Consider the following 8,063-nt stretch of genomic DNA (forward strand, 5'->3'; position numbering starts at 1 on the left):
GGCCAGGTTGCCGGGGGGCACAGGGACACGGCATCGTGCTCCTCCCTCAGCATGGCCGACCTGCGTCCCGTGGCCTCTGCAGTCACTGTCCTGGCGTCATCTTGTCCAGTCCTGCTGGGTGCTTCCCCAGAGCAAGCGCAGGGAGAGAACCCTGTAACCGGCAGGGACGTGGCTCTGAACCCCCAGAGACTGAGGGAGGGCGGGGCCAGGCCTGGAGCAGCTAAAGTAACTGGGCCCATGTCACAAGGGCAGAAAGGACGGTTAATCGTCCCAGGTGGCCTGCAGGGCTCAGGCCAGAGAGATTCCTGCGCTAGGGTCCCTCTAACCCTGCTGTGCCCTGACAGAGCTGGAGCTGGCCCCCGAGAGCTCTGCAGCTGCCACGGAGGTGGGGTCACTGGTTCTGCAGCCGGGCAGGCAGGGCTGGAACCTGGCTCTTGTCTGTCCCTGGCTTTAGCACTCGCGGGTTTGGTGCCTGACAAGCCAGGGCGCAGCCCCTGTGTACCCCAAGCCCAGGGCGGGCGTGGGGAGCTGAGGACCAGCAGGGCTGGGATGGCTCCGGGAAGAGGGGAGCATGGCTTGTTGACTCCTGTTTAGTGCCAGGCTCTGCCCTGGGCCCCAGCCGGCTCCACGAGTGCGGAGCAGGCAGCAGGGCAGAGTGGATTGGGGGGGCCAAGGCAGGGCTGCCTGCACAGAGGCTCAGAGGTGGGGTGGGAGGAGGCCGACCTGTGGGGTGGAGCTGAAGGAGCCGAGGGCAGGGGTGTGGCTGAGCAGTTTTGCCCCCAGGAAGGGGTGGGGTTTCTGCAACACCTGGGAGGGGGAGATGGGGACGAGTCCGTGTGCCCCTGCCCCTGGCTCTGGGCCTGCAGGATGGTGGGGCCCTGTCTCTGCTGGAGCTGGTGCACTCTGTCCAGCAAGGGGATGGCACACAGCATGCAGCTGCGCTCTGCCTGCGCCAGGCCGTGCATAACGCGGGTGCCCTAGGCATACCGCGCAGGGGCATGCACTCTGCTCCCTTGGCTGGGGAGCTGCCCGCCTGCCCAGGGGTGGCTGTGAGCTAATACCAGCAATTCTCCAGTAGCCCGAGGGCAGAGCAAAGAGCCATGGTGGCCAGGAACCCCCCCTTTCGCTTGCTGCTGAAGGGGCGCCTTGGGCGAGCTGCAGTTCCGATGTGCACCACAGGGTGGTACTGCATGCACCTAGCGTCCAGCGCCGTGCCCCGGCCCGGGACTCTGCACAGGCCGGGGAGGAGCCGCTCACGCCTGCCAGGGCTCAGCCTTGTCCAGTGAGCGCTGCGGTGGGAGCCCTTGGCGCTGAATTGCCAGCCCAGGTGCCTGGGGAGCAGGGTTTGCGTCGGTCACAGGGGCAGGGCTTGGGCTCAGAGCTGTTCACAGATGGGACGTGGCTGGAGGGAGAGCTCCCCCTTCCCCTGCTATGGGGGGCAGAGTCCTGCCCACCCTCTGGGTACAGCAACGGGCCCCTCCCTGAAATGCAAAATCAGCAGGAGCGGCTGGCCCTGCATCCCTCCTCCCTTCTGGAGGCCACTGCTTGCAGCAGGAGTTCCCTAGCTCCCGCCCGCCCCTGTCCACAGCGTGTGTGTGTGGGGGGGGGGGATTGGACCCTGCGGCTCTCGAGCAGCCAGCTGCCTACAGAGGCACTTCGCCCTCCTGGCCTGGGGGATGCTGGCAGCTCCCCTGTACGCACTGCCCCTCAGTCACTCTCACGGGCACCTGGTAGCGGCCCTGCCCCGGGGGGCTCTGGGGCATGGATGGCCAAGGGCACAAGGGGGGCAGGGGTAAGGAATGGAACTCACCAGCTCGCTCCCTCTGCTGCTCTGGAGTCTCTCCAGTCCGACAGCTCTGCAGGGCAGGGGCTCTCCTTGGCCAGGCAGTGCCCGGTGCCAGACGGGGGCCGGGCAGGGGCTCTCCCTGGCCGGGCAGGGGCTCTCCCTGGCCGGGCAGGGCCCGGCGCCAGACGGGGGCCGGGTAGGGGCTCTCCCTGGCCAGGCAGGGCCCGGTGCCAGACGGGGGCCAGGCAGGGGCTCTCCCTGGCCGGGCAGGGGCCTCTGGCTGCTGCTGCCCTGCAGACGGTGGGCAACAAGGGCCAGCAGGGCTCTGCAGCTTGGCATCGCACTCAGCAGGGGAAGGGTTAAGAATGGTGCCATTAGCCCTGCAGCCCCCTGCCCCTCCCTGACCGAGACACGGGGGTTCTGGCTCTCGAGCTGAAGGCTCAGCACGGGGGGGGGTTGCCGCTGGCCCTGCCCCAGCGCTTTGCAAGCCGAAGAGCTTGGAACTGCTTCAAAACCAAGGGAAGGGAGGGGAGCTTCAGGACATCGGCTGAGAAGCAGGATCGGAGGTGTCTGGGTGCCCTGGCCAGCTTTGGGAACGTACCATCCCGGTGGGGGGGCCTGTTTCATGCTGCAGGATGGGATGCTATGGGGCCGGGGGGCGGGCGCATGGGAGCCCGGGCGCACTGTGCGTGGTGGGGACGGGTTGCGTCTCCTCTCTGCCCTTGTGACCTGGAGGGTCTCAGCATCCCGCAGGCTGGACCCAGGGTGCAGAGACACTCTCCACCTGCGCCTGGCGTGGCTTTTGCTGCCCTCTCTACTGCCCTGGGTCGAACTCCCAGCCAATCGGCGGCTGGGAATGGCTCGGTGCAGCTGATGGATGGAGGGCCGGGCCAGGCCACCAGCACAGCTGGCCTTCAGCACCCCCAGGAGCTTTGGGGGGAGGTTAGGTGTGATCCCCCTTGGTTCTGGGCTGGTCCCTATAGCCATGCCCCGGGGCAGGCTTGCTGTCTGAGCCCTGTTTCCCAGCCTGTTTTCTTGGGGCCTTTATGTCTTGCAGCGATGCAGCGAAGCCACTGGCCCTCTCCTGGCTGGGGAAAGCTCTCATCTGCTTTGCTTCCCTGGCTCGTTCCCAAGGAGACGGTGCATCTCACAGACCTGGCGTCAATCTCCTACCCCAGTGTCACGGAGCTGGAGTCGGTGCCATAACCCCAGCTTTGGAGCGGGGGCAGAATCCGTTCAGGGTGTCAGTCCCACTTCGGTCTTGCTCCTCTTCCAGGGTGAGCCGTGTGGCCCCATCGCCTCTGGGCTCCTGCCCTCCTGTGTCACACCGTGAGCTCTGCCCAGCGAGGCCAGCTGAGACAGACCCCGAGGGAGGCTTGTGCATTAGCCCCTCGGCCAGCGTTCGCAGCGACTCCCCCAGCGCTCAGACAGTCGGGTTTGTTCGGTAACTGGCCACGGCCCAGGCCGGCCATTGGGTCGCCCAGAGAACTGAAGGTCACAGCACAGCCCATTCTGGGGAGCCCAGCCAGGCTGTAGGAAACCTACATGTTCAGGCTCCGACTGACCTTGGTCAGTTTGCAGGTGAGAGCCCCGACTCCTTCCAGTAGCCAACTCTGATTACCCCACCTCCCAGCCCTCTGTTCTCAGCTGAGGAGTCTGTGCCCTGTATCCCTGCAGAGAAGTGAGGAAATCCATCTTCCGCTGGGTGTTGGTTGCTTGTTGTCAATGGCCGGGTGAATGGGTTTTCCATGTTCTCTCTGATATGGGGTCGGCTGCGACTGCTCCTTTTAGGCGATCCGTTCAGGTTCAGACAGCGAGGTGTCATTCACACCCATATCTCCAGCCTGCCCTGAGAGCAAACAGTCCTTTCCCCACTCTGGGTTGCCATATGAAATATAGGGGAAACTGAGGCACACATAGGATTCCTAAAACTATTTCAGAAAATTCCCACGTGGTCTCACCTGGCTCAGCTGACAGTCTGTGTTAGCACGGTGTGTCTTTCTAGTGCCTCCTACCTCCAAGCAGTTTGCAATCTGGGCAGCCAGCTCTGGGGTGGAACAAGGGGCTCTTGAACCATCCCCAGCAGTGTGATATACCAGTCTAGGCCAGGAAGTGAAAGATCCCACACAGTGCAGAGGGGAGGACTGGAATTTAACACCACCCTGTGGGAGCTCCAATGACCACAAGGCATCAGGCCCTCGGTTTTATGCTTTAACCCGAGTCCAGCACCTTCTGCAGCCCTGGCCCTAGCATTGCGCTAGGCCATTGGCTCGGGCCTGAGGCAGGAGCACCTGCCAGACGAACAGGAGCAGCTAACAGGACTTTTGCGAGGGAGTTGTCCGGGTGAAGGAGGGGCGACTGGGTGACCCTTGGGATGTGTTTGTGGTGGGCTTGCAGCTTGACTGAAGTATATAGTGTGCTCTGTTTGGGGACCGGGTGTTGAGCCTAGCAGCCTGTTAGGCAAGGCTGAGAGATTCTTAACGAGACTTTGAGCCCTAAGGCCTTTAGCACCCATCAACCCTTAACTGGTGGTGGGGCTACCAAGGTTTTAAAAAGCACATCCCTAAATGACCAGAGGAGCTAGCGAACAGGGGACTTTTGCGAGGGAGTTTGGAGGAGAAGTGGGGGGCTAGGTACACTTAACATTCTTTAAACTTAAGGCAATAAATACCCCCTGATTAAAAACAAAACATCAAGAAAGGAACCAGCAGCAGGAGTAAAAAGAGAATGCAGGCAGAGTCCAGCAATACAGTGGGGCTACCCAATTTATTGCACCCTGTGGGCTGGTGGCATGTGTGTGCACTCGGTGCAAGGAGCTCCTGGCCCTCAGAGACAGTGTATGGACACCGGGGAGGCTGAAGTGGAGGTGCATAGAGGAGACTTTCTGGGACACAGGAGAGCGGTCCCATCCCCAGTCTGACAGCCTCTGTGTTGGTGGGGAGGATGAAAGTCTCAGGGAAGGAGAACATCCAACTGGAGCAGAGGGAAATAATCCCTAGTTGGGATCATTCTTCCAGATGAGGGCAGGATCTATGAATGGAGATTCTCTCTGTCCTAGTAAGGAGGAGAGGATGGAAGATGATAAAATGTGGGTAGGATCTGATGAGAAACAGTCAAACGAAAAAGTCCCATTCAATTCCATCACGTAATGGTAGACAGCTAAAAAGTGACAATTTTTTAAAGTGCTGATATACAAATGCTAGAAGTCTAAATAATAAGATGGGTGAACTAGAGTGCCTCGTATTAAATGAGGAAATTGATATAATAGGCATCACAGAAACTTGGTGGAATGAGGATAATCAATGGGGGGCAGTAATACCAGGGTACAAAATATATCGGAAGGACAGAATAGGTTGTGCTGGTAGGGGAGTGGCACTACATGGGAAAGAAAGCGTAGACTCAAATGAAGTAAAAATCTTAAATGAACCAAACTACCATAGAATCTCTATGGATAGTAATTCCGTGCTTGGATAATAAGACTCTAGCAGTGGGGATATATAACCGACCACCTGGCCGGGATGTGATAGTGACTGAAATGCTCAGGGAGATTAGAGAGGCTATTCAAATAAAAAACTCAATAATGGAGGATTTCAGCTATCCCCATATTGACTGGGTACATGTCACCTCAGGACGGGGGGCAGAGAGAAAGTTTCTTGACACCTTAAATGACGGCTTCTTGGAGCAGCTAGTCCTGGAGCCCACCAGAGGAGAGGCAATTCTTGATTTAGTCCTAAGTGGAGCACAGGATCTGGTCCCAGAGGTGAATATAATTGAACGGCTTGGTAACAGTGACCATAATATAATTAAATTAACACCCCTGTGGCAGGGAAAACACCACAATGGCTCAACACTGTAGTATTTAATTTCAGAAAGGGGAACTGCACAAAAATGAGGAGGTTAGTTACACAGAAGTTAAAAGGTACAGCACCAAAAGTGAAATCCCTGCAAGCTGCATGGAAACTTTTAAAAGACACCATAACAGAGGCTCAACTTAACTGTATCCCCCAAATTCAAAAACATAGTAAGAGAACCAAAAAAGAGCCACCGTGCCTAAACAACAAGGTAAAAGAAGCAGTGAGAGGCAAAAAGGCATCCTTTAAAAAGTGAGGAACATAGAAAGGAGCATAAACTCTGGCAAGTGAAGTATAAAAAAAGAATTTGAAGAACAGTTAACCAAAGAAGTACATCAGAAGCAGGAAGCTGCTAAACAACCACTGGATGATCGAGATGCTAAAGGAGCACTCAAGACCAATAAAGACATTGCAGAGAAACTAAATGAAATCTTTGCATCGGTCTTCACAGATAAGGATGTGAGGGAGATTCCCAAATCTGAGCCATTCTTTTTAGATGACAAATCTGAGGACCTGTCCCAGATTGAGGTGTCATTAGAGGAGGTTTTGGAACAAATTAGTAAATTAAACAGTAATAAGTCACCAGAACCAGATGGTATCACCCAAGAGTTCTGAAGGAACTCAGATGTGACATTGCAGAACTATTAACTGTAGTCTGTAACCTATCATTTAAATCAGCTTCTGTACCAGATGACTGGAGGGTAGCTAATGTGACACCAATATTTTAAAAAGGCTCCAGAGGTGATCCTGGCAATTACAGGCCAGTAAGCCTAACTTCAGTACCGGGCAAACTGTTTGAAAATGTAGTAAAGAACAGAATTGTCAGACACATAGATGAATGTGAACTGGGACCATATAGATCATTGTTGCAACCAAGGTCCTGTAGTGGCACCAAATCTTTTATAAAGGGAGTCAAAGAAGGTGTCTAAGACAATGGTTTGCTGGTTATCATGCTATCTGTATGCATGGATCATTTTTGTATTTAAAGTTATAAGTATTGGCTCTATACTCTCTGTATTTCAAACTTATGCTATGCTTCTGGGTGACACCCCAGACAAGTTGGTGTCAGCTCTGCCTAGCCTGCTTGATGGCCCATTAAGGACCATCAGCTACACAATTGACCCATTGAAAGAAGGCAGATACACCTTGTGACTCAGCAAGGCATGCAGGGACCTGCCTATGGACAGAACTCTTGTTTTTTGCAGGCCGTGTGATGGACAGCTTGTCTTTGGGACAAAGAAAGCAGAGACCACATGGCAAGAGACTATAAAAAACTGCTGCAGTTCCTCCATCTTATCACTTCAAAAGTTTTTTTTCTCTTACTTAATTGGCCTCTCAGAGTTGGTAAGACAACTCCCACCTGTTTATGCTCTCTGTATGTGTGTATATATATCTCCTCAATATTTATTCCACTCTGTATGCATCCGAAGAAGTGGGCTGTAGTCCACGAAAGCTTATGCTCTAATAAATGTGTTAGTCTCTAAGGTGCCACAAGTACTCCTGTTCTTTTTGCGGATACAGACTAACACGGCTGCTACTCTGAAACTCCTCCATCTTGTCTTCAATCCTGCTTCTTACCTCTGGAGGGACTTTGTTACGAACTGAAGCTGTGAACAAATGACTGATGACCCATCCCAGCTGGGATGTATTCCAGGGACTTGATTTGAACCTGCAGTTTATTCTATCACTGCTACAAGCCTGAACCGAGAACTTTGCCATTACTGTATGTAATTGATTCCATTTAACCAATTCTAGCTCTCATCTCTATCTTTTTCCTTTTATGAATAAACCTTTAGATTTTAGATTCTAAAGGATTGGCAACAGCGTGATTTGCGGGTAAGATCTAATTTGTATATTGACCTGGGTCTGGGGCTTGGTCCTTTGGGATCGAGAGAACCTTTTTTATTTTACTGGGATATTGGTTTTCATAACCATTTGCCCCCATAACAAGTGGCACTGGTGGTGATCCTGGGAAACTGGAGTGTCTGAGGGAATTGCTTGTGTGACTTATGGTTAACCAGTGGGGTGAGACCAAGGTCTTCTCTGTGTGGCTGGTTTGGTTTGCCTGGATGTGCCAAGGAACCCCAGCCTTGAGCTGTAACTGCCCTGCTTTAAGCAATTTGTCCTGAATTGGCCCTCTCCGTTGTCTCACCAAAGCCAGCATTGTTACAATGAACACAATTTGTTGGGGGAAGAGTCAACATGGTTTTTGTAAAGGGAAATCATGCCTCACCAATCTACTAGAATTCTTTGAGGGGGTCAACAAGCATGTGGCCAAGGTGATCTAGTGGATATAGTGGACTTAGATTTTCAGAAAGCCTTTGACAAGGTCCCTCACCAAAGGGTCTTAAGCAAAGTAAGCTGTCATGGGATAAGAGGGAAGGTCCTCTCATGGATCAGTGACTGGTCAAAAGATAGGAAATAAA

This window comes from Chrysemys picta, chromosome 7 (assembly GCF_011386835.1).
Source record: "Chrysemys picta bellii isolate R12L10 chromosome 7, ASM1138683v2, whole genome shotgun sequence".
In the NCBI taxonomy this organism is placed as follows: Eukaryota; Metazoa; Chordata; order Testudines; family Emydidae; genus Chrysemys; species Chrysemys picta.